General features: G+C 38.2%; 1 protein-coding gene across 3 annotated transcripts in view; it reads right to left on the reverse strand.

The window, feature by feature from the left end:
* Positions 1-13,703, reverse strand: part of elovl1b (ELOVL fatty acid elongase 1b) — a 29,929-nt gene extending 16,226 nt beyond the window's left edge. The window contains exons 1-2 of one of the 3 annotated variants that reach the window (XM_007240162.4): positions 13,458-13,703; positions 216-328 (exon numbers count right to left, since the gene is read on the reverse strand). The gene's annotated coding sequence lies outside the window, so the exon portion shown is untranslated. Of the gene's footprint in view, positions 1-215; positions 445-472; positions 589-13,457 lie in introns of those variants that run through there. The other 2 variants (XM_007240163.4, XM_015603331.3) reach the window with 2 other exon arrangements.

Consider the following 13,703-nt stretch of genomic DNA (forward strand, 5'->3'; position numbering starts at 1 on the left):
TTAAGAAAGGCAATCTAACTGATTTAAAACAAACAGAGCCATCACCCAGCAACCACCCGCACTGCTCGGAATAGCACAATGCATTTTAGGGGGAGGGGAAAAAAAAAAGTTAGGAAGTGTAATGAGAGGAGGGGGAGGGTCTTGCACACCTGAACTGGCCTGGTGGAAACATTTATTTGTAGTAGGGTAGTAATAAAAAAAAAAGTTCCACTCACCTTTAGGTCTACAGGTCTACTTCCCCTTTTTCCCCCTACACTTCAGAGGCTGCTACTGAGCGCCAGCGTGCCAAAACAAGTCCTGCTCTCCAGAATCAGATGAGAAACGGGTCCTGTGACAGAGTCAGAGACAGAGAGAGCGTGATGGAGAGAGGAGAGAAGGAGGAAGAGGGAGAAAGAGAGAGAGAAAGAGAGTAGTGAGAGATCTGCCGGGTGACTGGTACGGCTGGCCTCAGTCTCCTCCCACCCTGACTCACCCAGTGGATGAATAACTGGCTCACGGACAGAGTGTGAGCGAGCTCGAGCATGAGAGAGAGAGAGGGGGAGAAAGAGGAAAAAGGAGCAGTGTGTGCATGTATGTGTGTGCGGGTGTGTAGGAGTGTGTGCGGGTGCGCACCAAGTGTAAACGAGCGAGCGACTGACTGACTGTAAGAGCAGGAAGAATTTCAGTGCAACAGGGCAGGCGTGTTTTAACTGATGGTGGTCGAGCAGGAAAGCGATGCGAGTGGCTGCTTAAGCACTGACAGCTCAGGATGGAAAAAGGGAGTTCTCGTCCTCCCTGAAAATCCCCGCCCCTTTACTCTCTTCTCCTGTCTTATTTCGTCTAGTCGTACTCAGGCACAGGCGTAGTTTTACTATGTATAGGAGTGGTAGGTTTTTTAAAGAATGACAGGAACAGAAGTGCAATATGGGCCAATCCACAGGAAGCAGAAGTGACTGTTGTTGCTGATGTTATTGCATATGATTGTATGGCACATAGGGCTGCAACGATTAGTCTAAATAAAAAGACAATGTTGATTATTTAAATTTGTCAACTACAAATTTAATTTATAAAAGTACTGTATTATGTAAACTGCTAGGGACAAATGCACAACTTAGTCTGTGTCTCCAAAAGTGTCCAAAACACAACAGATTACATATTTACTTACTAAATCAGTACTTTCCACATTTAAACATCTAGACATTTAATTCTCTTTTAAATCTAATGTTCAGCTGTTTTTCTTGTTTTTAGAGATGGACAACACGGCAAAAATAATTGCTGACTAATTGAAAAAATTATAATCAGATTAATTGACTTCCAAAATAATCATTAGTTGCAGCCCTAATTAGTTGCATCCCTTAAGATTTTCACCAAACTGTTACGGAAGTCAATGATCCATCATGACATAATACTAATAATGCACACTGTATATCCAGAACTAAAGTAAAATTAATGATATTTGACAGATCACAAACAGCAAAAAAGTTGTACCCAGATTTCCCATATGGCCCCAAAACAACAATATTTCAGGCTATTTTTGCAATAAGATACTCAAAAAATTGTCAATATTATTGTGTACAATACAATATGGTAAAAGTTTAGGCACCCCCTGTGGAAATAAAATATTCACTTAAAAAGAGGAGCAGGTTTCCTTTTACCGGTCCTAAAACTTTGTAAAAAAAATTTCAGTTTGAGGTATTTTTATACCAATTCTTCAGAGTTTTTCATGTTTTTGAGCCATCTCGCATTTACAGTTCTTTTAGGGCCTAACTACAGATTTTCTAATGTTAGCTTAATGGACTGTGTTCTACCAAGGATCTTACTTGGCTTGCATAGTTAATTATGAACGTTCAGAAAAAAGTTTTCTGAATAAACTTTATTTATATTTCCAGAACTTGGTACAAAAAAAAACAAAGCATGATCAATCCATCCCCATGTTTAACAGTAGAAAGTATGTTATTTTTCTACATGCATGTTTTTCCTCATTTATGCCCAAATGTTCTAGTTAATTTCATAAGTCCAACAGGGTTGGGCTGTATCCACTTGTCATACAGTGTCAAATCATTACCAAGTAACTTATATGGTATTACCAGGGACAGGGATTTACATGAAATTTTGAAATTCTTCATAAACAGACTACTTTTGTTCATTTACATAAACTTCTTTGAAATTCTGGTATATCTTTAAACCGAAAAATGATCAAATACAAAGTTTAGTATGTTTACAGTTTAGCTAGGTTAAGGAAAGACAATGTAATGTTAAACAATGAGTCCGGCCATTAAAAATATTTAGTTAGCACAGCTAATCAAAAGACAATGAAAAGCATGATAACCAACATTCTGTTCATCACAGAACGCACTCCAATCTGTCTGACAAACTTCACATATAGTTAAAATGTTTAGACGAGAATAAAATCGATTAAATAAAGAGAATATAAAAATCACCTAGGTAATAAACCTAACCTAGCGTTACCTAACTAGCTAGGTTAGCGTTTCATCCGTGGTGATGCTGGGTTGTGAAGCTCAGCTGTGCTAAACTAGCCTCTAGTACAGATACACAGAGTATTGGCTGTGTTTAACCAACTAACTCGAGTACCAATGATAAAACTGAGAGTGAAGTCTTAGTTAGCTAGTAAAGAAGACTTACATGGCAGCACAGGCTGATAATGTTAGCTAACAGGATAACATGCTAACTGCTAACAGAATTGTCCGATAACTAAAGGCAACAGGCTAACCGCTATCAAAAGAGAAGAAAACATTAGCTAACATGAAGACGCTTAACGGCACAGCCCGATAACCTTAACTAACAGGCTAACCGCTAATCGCTAACCGCTAATGGCTAACGTTAACACTAACGTAGCCCGCTAACGTTAGCTTACACGCTAAACGCTATCAGCATTAAAACTAGCTTATGGGCAAACAGCTAATCCCCAACAGCACAGAATAGAACATTAGATAATAGGTAAACTGCTAATAGCACAGCTCGATAACATTAGCTAACAGGCTATCAGAACCGACCGATGACATTAGCCAACAAGCTAACCGCTAACACCACTGCACTGACCGAGAAAATTAGCTAACAGGCTAACCGCTAACAAAACAGAAGAAAACATTAGCTAACAGGCTAACAGCACAGATCATGTTCCAGCTAAAAGAGGCTTAATTCACACACATTTAGAAGATACAACCAACCCTGTGCACACAGTCCAGAGATCTCCAGAGTTTCTAAGACTCATCCTTCACACTCCTTTGCTTAAACATAAAGCTAGGGTGGAGCTATGTTTTTTTTTTTTTTTTTTTTTTTTTTTTTTACCTCCCATCCCATACCAAGGATACCATCCTTGTTTGAAAATACCATTAACATGTTTTAATACTGCAGCATACATATATTACCATTATACCCAACCCGAGATTTCCCACCTCATTCCTCGGGCCGGGCCGGGTCGGTCTCCAGAAAATAGTCTGAGATGTAGGCATCTGTTTTTTTATTATATTTTTGTTTTATATAAAGCTCTTGCATGATAAATCACAATATAGCTAAGTAATCTATTATTATCGTTAACGAAAACGAACGAAATAAATTAAAAGTGAAAAAACATTTTTGTTAACTGAAACTAATAACTGTAATTAAAAGAAAAAAAACTTAACTAACTGGAACTGTATTGTGTAAAACTAACTCAAACAAATTGAATAGAATAGACTGATAGAATAAAAAGCAAATAAATTAGCTTTAAATATCGAACAGTATTCAGCAGATGAGCAAATGAGATAAAAGTGCAAACACATCATATGCATATGTACAAATACACAAAACCGTTTGTACACGTTTGTGTGTGGAGGTGGGGTGGGGTTGGGACAAGGAGCCCCCCTTCCCAACATACCTCAGCCAGGGGTGAGCTGAGGAGCACGGCCTGGCCCACAGCTTTAGGCCTGGCCTGAGCCCATAGTGTTATTCACCAGCTGAGGGCAAGAAATCAGTAGCCACACTGTTACTAAGAAGTGGCCTATTGTTCTCCACCAGCCGCCTTGGGTGGTGGGAGGGGGTCGCAGAAACACACCCGTCGAGCACAAAGCCACCATCTATACCGGCACACGCATCTAAACACAGCAAGACTTAGAACCACGGTGATGCCCAGGCCTTATTCAGATATTCAGTTTTCAACAATGCTAAACTGGCCATAATAACATCAACATCAAGCAATCGACCAGAAACAACAATCTTCAGCGATTAGCAAACCACCCTAGCAAACTAGGAAGCCTGAATGAGAGCAGAAGATTAAAATACCAATCCTGTTACGCATGACAGAAGTTCTATTTCAGACTATTCTGTATACTGCTATGGCTTCTTCACACCTGGAAGTGATGGCAGGTGAGATAAATGAAAATGATTTAAAAAAAAGTATGAGGCAAATAAATAATAAAAAAACCTGTCCAACAATTGAAGCGCTATTTACCTGGGCATTAATCATTTATTTAATTCTTAGAATAAATACAAACAACATTCACCCAAAAAAGTAGTAGTGTCACCATGTTAACTGCAGAGCCAAGGCAAAATATTATGACCACCACCTTGTTTTTAAACTCAACTTTCACACAGCAGGTTTTTTTGTGTGGTAGGTGATTCTCAGCACTGCAGTGACACAGACATGGTGGTGATTAGTGTGTTAGTCTGTTATGTACGGTGGCCGAGAAAGCCCAGCGCAGTGCAAATTGAAAAGCGCTGCAAAAGCACAAAACACATCCATCAAAATTACAACACAGGCGCAGCAAATAGAAAAACGCGCTGCAAATAGAACCACAACACAACGGAAGTGAGTCACAACACAACGGAATTTTCCCGGGGGACCTTAAAAGATGCTGTACCAGCTGTATACAAAGGACAATAAGTGGCAAACAAGCTTCTGAAAAGTAAGTTATGTTTATTACCTGTGATTACCACGGTTGTGTGCATATTATTAAAAGTTCTGCTTCACAAAACGCCTTGTTTGCCACTTATTGTCCTTTGTACACATAGTGAAGTCCGAGACGTTACTGAAGACGCAGCTTAGCTGGTACAGTATCTTTTAAGGTCCCCCCGGAAAATTCCGTTGTGTTGTGACTCACTTCCGTTGTGTTGTGGTTCTATTTGCAGCGCGTTTTTCTATTTGCAGCACGTTTTTCTATCTGCTGCGCCTGTGTTGTAATTTTGATGGATGTATTTTGTGCTTTTGCAGCACTTTTCAATTTGCACTGCGTTGGGCTTTCTCGGCCACCGTAGTTATGCTGGTATGTGAGGCTGTGGTTTTTAAACAGTGTCCACTCACTGTCCAATATTAGACACTCATACTTAGCTGGTCCACTTTATACTGAAGATGTAAACTCAGGGACAGAAGCTCTGAACCTGTTTCTGCATAGTTTGTGTTGGTCATCGTCTATTCCTTTGTCAGTGCACACAGGACACTGCCACAAGGAAACAGTGACAATGGGGTGTTTAAAAACCTCAGCAGCACTGTTGTGTCTGCTCCACTCATACCAGCACAACCACATGACCCACCATCCAAATAATACCTGCTCTGTGCTGGTCCATTGGGGTCCTGGCCATTGTAAAACAGAACGAAAAATATATAATTAAGTAGGTATGCAGAGAAAAAGATACAGGACTACAGTGTGTAATTATATAACTACAAAGTGCTCCTATATAGTCAATGTAGCTGATAAGGTAGACAATGAGTGTAGTAACAAGGAGGTGGTTGTTAAGGTTCTGATAGGACTGTATTAAAATGTGTGATAAGCAAAGTGATAACTCAATAAACATTTGGTTGAAGCTCCACCTAGTGCTAGTCCTAGTCTCTTAAGGTTTTTTTTTTGTTTTTTTTACAATTAAATAACTGTTGATGACTGCGTATCCTCAGAAAAATTGGTCTTTGTGGAATCATGATTATCAGAAGAGGCAGATTCAATATTTCTTAATTTATTAAAAAGAGAATACATAAATTAAGTTGTTTTTATTTGAGGAATTTCAACCACAAATGTGCATCTATAAGAAGATGATCATGCTCAACCTGCTCAAACACGTGACTACACTACAGGAAGACACATCACTACATTGCATCATAATACATCACAACACAGAGGATAAGAGTATGTGTCCTCTCAGGTGAGATTTCTAACACGATTATATCAGATACATTCTTTTCATTCCATCCGATATCTGATTCAGGGTTTTCTAATGATACCAGCCTGATATACTCTTAAAGAATGTTAAAAATGATAAAATGTAAACACGTTTAGTAAGAAGATAGCTGTTTAAGAGAAACAAAAACAAAATGTGCACTGAGCCTCATTTATCAAGCATCTTTGAGTCAAAGTACTGATGTCATCAACTGTCTAATAGAATTCAGAAAACTTGATCCTAAATCAGTTCTTACTCAGAGAAGTTTGATAAATAAGGGTGACAACATTAACGTGTTAACGAATGCAGTTAATCAAGAAACTTTAACACATACTTTTTTTTTTAACACAAACTAATTGGGTGACAAAACAGAGCCTGGTGGTGCATTTTAAGTTTTATTTAGCGATATAACAGCAACATTTTAAACTGTTGAACGTGGAATATGGAGCTAGACTCATGTATATCTTCTTAATTTAAGTTCTTAGTTAAACTCAGTAACTTGGCACATTACAATATTCTAGTTTAAAAAACATCAAAACTACCATGAGACAGCTCTGGTAAAATAAGAGACCACTTAAAAATTATATGTTTGTTTGATTTTACCAAAGAGAAACCACTGGAACATAATCAAGAGGACGAATGATTACAAGTCATCAAACCAAGCTAAACTTTTGCACCTGGAGTGGCATACATTTATCCAAAAGCAGTGTGTAAGTCTGGTGGAGGAGAACATGCCAAGATGCAAAAAACAGGGTTATTCCACCAAATACTGATTTTTGAACTCTTCACTTCTAATCTTAATGAATATAAACTTGTTTTCTTTGAATTATTTGAGGTCTGAAAGCTCTGCATCTTTGTTATTTCATTCATTTTTCATTTTTTTGCAAACAAATGCCCTAAATGGGTAAACCACGCTACACTATTAGTACTGTCCCCTTCCCAAAAATACAGTTAAGTACAACATTTAATAAATATGAGTTTATTAATGATTTAGCCATAGAATTTTATTTTGATTATTTTTTTCACATTGAAATACCCATTACCTAAAGTTAAGTCTAAAGGAACAACGTGTGATTAATCGTGAATATTAACAGAATTCTATTGTGATATTGAGCAACACCACTAATTTAAACAGAACAAAGAATATCTTCTGTGCAACATAAAACTTGTTAAGAGTCACAGTTAGTTTTTCAATTTATTCTGAGATAATAATCTCAGTGAAAGCCATACTAATTGACCAGTCATAAAGATCTAAAGGTCCTGTCTGCTAGGTGAAAGATGAGGCCTGGAATCTGTCCTGCAGGAAAACAGGGGGTATTGAGTGTTTGGTTTCCAGTAGAAAACTCTTGTATACAATAAAACAGTTCAGTTTCTTAGACAGCCAGAGCCAGTCTGACCAGTCTCGCTACTCCCAGAGGATGAACAAGTCAGAGAGGGAGAGGGAGGGAGGAAAGAAAGAGGGGAAAGAGAGAAAAAGAGACAGCCAGAGAGAGCTAGAGACTTAGCCATGCCTTCTAGCGTACTCTCGTAGCTGCCAGAAGAGCGGGCTTCACCGAAACACCTGCTCCTCCTCACTGTTCTTCCCTCATTCCCAGCAAGCTTCCACAAACGTGAGCTATCTTTAGCTGCAAGAATGATCTAGTCCAGAAAAGTTAACCAGATAATTAGTATTATTATGAGCTTGGGATATAATTAATTTACATATAGCTTACACAATCAGATTCTGATTAATTTCAGGCTGGTTCACTATTACCACAGGTTTGACAGATGCTTTCTGACACCAAAGCAAACAAGAACACAGCTGTATTGTTTTTTTAAACAGTGGAAAATGCATATGTAGCTAAATTATGATGGGTCATAAAACACGTGTTTACCATAATTAAAGGTCTAGTTATGCTGGTGCAAAGAGCTTTAAGTTAGGTTCTTATAAAATCAGTTTTAAGTAAAGAAATTACATGCATGCAACTAGCAGATATTATATTGCTGCATTAGTCCATTAATGTTGCTCAATAAAACCTAAATACTGAATGCTCTTAACTGCTTTTATACTTATCAAATTAGAATTCCCTGGTCCATAAAAGTGAAACCGGCACAGCTCAGCATTTAGCAGTCAATTCATTTCCACATGCTCTTCCACAACAGAGCTATCTGCTTACTCGATCTGACTGCGCTACTACGACTTCATCCAAGTGTTAAACACATTACATAAGTGCTTGACAGAGTTACGAATGAAGCAAATAACTTTCTACATTCCACTAGAAGTGAGAAACCTGCTCAACAGAGAAAAGTCTCACTCAGCGTGGCGGCCATGAGCGTGAGGTCGGAAATGTAAAAGTTCAAGTAGTGATAGAATTCCTCTTCAGGACAAACACAAGAACAACCATGCTATTCTTGTTTTCAGAGAGTTTGTAAAAAGGCCTGACTGACAAGTTCATCCATCTCTCACACTCTTGTAGCTGCCAGAAGAGCAGGCATCACTGAAACATCTGCTCTTCTCTCATTCTCATGATGCCAGAGTCTGGTCCTTTCCTGCAAAACCTGCAGACGACTGATCACAGTCAACTCATTGGGTGACTGGCTACAGTATTGGCAAAGTAAGTATATTCATATACTAGTGGAGTTCAACGCTTAAGATAGATCACTGTGTGTGTAATACATCTATATAATATATAAGGTTCACATTTTTAACTGAATTACAATTTTTTTAGATGCACCCAAGAAACCCAAGGTCATGACTATATGTTGTATGATTGTATGACAAAGTCAATTTACTGGAAGATACACTTAAAAATAATAGCTCTGTTAGAGTTCTTTATTAAGTGCAATGATTCTATATTGGTCGTTCTAAAAATATAAATATAAAGATTGTTTTAATGTGCAGCACAGTTATGTTTATATTGCATACAAACACTATACAGTTTAATACATTTTTAAATTATATAAAGAATGAACACATTATTATTATTAACTTTTTTTAAATTAAGCTTTGCTCCCCAGTTTATCTATGCTTATTAACCCACCCACTAAGCTGCACTCCCCAATGACAATAGTGATGCCAGAAGGGCGATGACTAGCACATGCCTCCTCTGATACCCATGAAGTCAGCCACCGCCTCTTTTTCAACTCTTTTCTTTTTGCGCTCGGAAGAAAGCGCAGTGACCCAACTCTCTGAAACATCAGCTCACAGTTGCCTGTGCTGACCAACATCACCATAGGAGTGACCAACTACCAACCTACCACCACCTACCAACCTAGAAACAACAACGCCAATTGTGCTCCCTCGGACTCTGGCAGCTGATGGCATGCAGAATGACAAAGATTCAAACCAATGATCTTCTGATCATAATGGCATTGCCTCACTTTGTCATTTTTAAAATAGTAACTTTTGACATCAGTGACATCACAACCTGCATATCTTACCAATACAATTAACATTTTAATTTTGGCTGAAAAGTAAACAGACAGAATAGTTTATACCAAACAACATTACACATTGAATGATTGTGCTCTATCCAATACTTTGGGGAAGAGGTGGGAAGTAAGGAATGATGTGAGGGTGTGTTGTGATGAGTTGAGATGAGGATGAGGAGGGGAGGACTTGGGATGAGGTGAGGATGTGTTGGGATGAGTTGAGATGAGTTGGGGATGAGGTGGGGTGGGACCATCACACACCCTAACCTCACTAATGCTCTTGTTGCCTTCCCTGGGCTCTAGGGAAGAGACAATGAAGAAACAATGCAGAGTGAACAGGTGTTTTAAAATGTTTGCCGGCATGTTGTATATAACAATAAAACATTTTTGGGTTTCCGTCTGGGTGGCACAACTATCTTTTGGTCCGATCATCTGGAGGCTAAGGTTTCATCAACAGTATGAACATAAATAATGTTGTACGACTGCTTACTTTCACTTTTTAATTTTTCTGGTCGTGGGATTCTGCGATTCTGTGTTTCATAAAAGAAGCACAGAGAACACAAGCTGCTGTGACCTTGGTACAAGCTCTCAAATTTCAAATGTTCTTTCTCACCATCCCTCACAAACAAAACCACAGGACACAATGAAGACAGTGAGAAAGATCTGTTGTGTGATGCTCATTGAACTCCAAAAGACATGCCCCAGTTTAGTCTAATAGGGTCTAGAATTAAACATTTGGATAAACACTGCGTACTGTGCACATGACTAAACATCCTTATATTCAAAATATAATGTTTTTGCCTAGGGCTGGGAATCCTTAGGCACCTTACAATTTGATATGACTGCGATTCAGAGGTCTGCGATACAAATAAAATGATTTTATTTTTCTTCTATACAGAATTTATTTTAAAAAATGTTGATCACTCTAAATGGGGCTGTTTGTTACTATTTTGGCACATATACAAATAAATAAACTGAATAAAACTGTTTTGTGGGGCTGCCACTATGATCAGATCACCACTGGTTTGAATCACGTTCATGTACCTTGCCATCAGCTGCCGAAGCCCTGAGAGAGCAGAATTGGCCTTGCTCTCTCTGGCACAAGGCAACCGTGGGCTGATGTATCGGAACCAAGTCGCTGCACTTTCCTACGAGTGCGCTGTGATGCTACTTGGCAATGCCTGACTTCACATGTATCAGAGGAGGCATGTGCTAGTCTTCACCCTCCTGGTATTGAGGCAACACTAGCAATTTGGGGAGTCCTAATGAGCGGGTTGAGTAATTGGCCTTGTAAATTAGGGAGAAATGGGAATAAAAAAATATAAAAAATCTGTAAAATTTTAGAATTAAGCCATTTTTCTTGTTCTGTGCTCCACTCAAAAACTACGAACAGTATAGCAAACCACAACTGACTGGTCACTCACCACCCTCTCCTAATCCGTTGTGTTCATCCAGCCCATGTAAATGAAAGCATTATCTTAAACCAGTTGGTTAATCTCTGAATATATGCAAACGAGTCTTTTATCACCTGTGCCAGTGTAATGCTCAACCGCTTTGCCTGCGCTCAGCCATCTAAACCAGCCATTTGTTTGTATAAATGACACTGTTAAAGGGAAGTGTCTGGCAGCAGCAGAACAAAGTGCATCTCCATGGAAGCTGTATTTAGAAAGGGAGCGTCCTCTCAAGATAAATTACGACAAGGTTAACTAATTCAGAGGAAATCATTCTGAAACAAGAAAAAAAGAAAAACAAAGCAAAGTAATCGCTGAATAGACAAGATCACCACAGGCCCTAGTCATTATCCAACTATTCAGAGAATGACACTGTACTCTATGTCAGGAATGCATAACCTGTGGTATGAGTGGCATTAAGTACAACTAAATTGTTTAATTGTTGGAGATCATTGTTGTTAATATCACACTTAGAATACAATGGTGCAGACTATATCGCATGTCATTGAGCATCAGTAATAGTAGGTTTCCCCTAAAACAAAAGACTTTAATATGCTTTATGAGGCGTGTTGAATGGATAAGTATGTAACTCAGGCTGGAAATTATGTAAAAAGACTGCTATAAAAGAGGCTTTTTAATAAAAAGGGGTTGAGCTAAAATTGCTTTTATATGCCAAGATCAAAGTTCAGCAACTAGTCTGGGCATTTGGTGCAGTAAGACTCTCTGCCAGGGCACATTTACCTTTGCTCCAGCATGAATGCAATTCAGATATCCTAATTTCTTTCCTTGTGTGCTGGATTTTAGAATCACATGGCTCTGTTTAGTCGTACTGGCTGGAAGAATGCAGCAAGGCTCTTTACAAAATACCATCACATGGTGAATCCTCTAAAGGGGGCAATCGTTTGTGGCTTTTATATTATTCATACAAACTTCAGAATTATCCAATATCTATTCTGCAATCCTGATCTAAAATAAAATGTATTACGTTTCATTTATTAGAGTGAAATGTGTTTTTTCTTTTTTTTTTCATATTTAATATAAGGTTTATTAGTTCTTTCTAGCTGACATCATCTGAATCAGCAAATGTCAAGTTTCTTTTTTATTGCACTTAAGTTACTGCAAGCGTGGGTTTTTTGAAAGTGGAAGGACGGCATGCATGTCATTCACCCTTAATCCATAATTACAAGTTCTTCCAATAACCCATGAGGGAGAATGCTGTCTCTCTTACTCAAGACATACAGTCACAAAAAAGGTCAAAGTTCAACGAGTGTCATCTCTCGGTTATAAACATCAACCATTCAGAACAGCACAAAGACGTTGATTTAGACTCAGGTGTAAGACCGACGCACACACATAGAGACATATAGTTGACAGAGTCAGCACTAGCTCCAGGACAGGACCTGTCACCTTCACAAGTCAACCGGCGAGTTTGAGTCTCATTAGGCTCAACGTTTGTGTTTCAAACACTGCGATGGAGGAAAGTCACCTTGATATCTCAACTGAACTCGAGCTGAACTACAGAGTCATCTGTAACCAGAGTAACACAACATGTAATGAAGTCAGGCTGCTGAGGTGATACAAACAAATTTATAAAAATAGTGATTATGCCTGACTTCCAACCGATGACTGTACGAATTGTGACGTGATGTGACGTGATCACAACATACTGAACACTTTGTGAGCTTGTGGGGGATGGACAAAATGCAAAATTCAGAAAATAAACCCACACAGATTAATAAAAAAAAGCGGAAAGGACAGAAAATGAATTATAATTAAAAAGTAGCAAAAGTACAGATAAAATTTATTGGAGTTATTTTTAAAGTCCATTGAAAATGTTAACCATAAAATGTAGTTGATTATTATAAGCAAATACAAGGAGAAATAAAAGGAAAAATAAAATAAATACAACAGAGCTTCCACCGCATTGTTTGAAAAATGTAGTATTTTCTGGATTATTTACCATTCTAATAAAAAAAGATATATATTTTTAGCCTAAAGAACTGAAAATATAGGCATATTCTTAAAATGTGTTCAAATAAAATGTTGCACCAAAAATAACAGGAATTGCCAGGGGTTTATTTATGCATTCAGTATAAAATATTTCATATTTAATTATAATTAGTAATTTAAGCGAATGAAACCATAAAAAAATACTTTTGTAAACATGTGGAGACCAAATTCCAATTACAGAAAAGCTGTGGAGGTTTCCATCACAGCTTCCACAAAAGGTAGCTTACAAAAGTTGCTCCCAACATAGTATTTAAATGAGAAATGTTATAAAACTACTGATGATAAGCTACCTGTGATTCATACCTATGAAACGTGTGACGTAATTCATATCGCAAATACCAATCGTCATTAAAATATCATTAGTATCCTTTCAGTCGGATTTTAAAGCATTTAAAAATAAGTGAAGGTCCAGACTAACAGATAAATGGACTTAGTTAAGTAGGTAACCTCTGTACTCACCTGCTCGTCGGTGGCTTTCTCCTCACTCGGATGGAGGACACGCCGAGAAAACGTGCAGGGGCGACAGCAAGCGACTCAGTCCACCAATCAGAAACCAGAACAGTGAAACCAACAGCCAATCAGAGCGCAGCGAGGGCGGGGTAATAGAAAAGCGCTGGACCTCATTCAAAACTTCACTTTATTTCATTTCCGCAAGAAAACGTGTGATGCGGTGCAGATGTATTACAGAGCGAGGCAGAGAGACTG

This window comes from Astyanax mexicanus, chromosome 16, assembly GCF_023375975.1.
Source record: "Astyanax mexicanus isolate ESR-SI-001 chromosome 16, AstMex3_surface, whole genome shotgun sequence".
Taxonomy (NCBI): Eukaryota; Metazoa; Chordata; class Actinopteri; order Characiformes; family Acestrorhamphidae; genus Astyanax; species Astyanax mexicanus.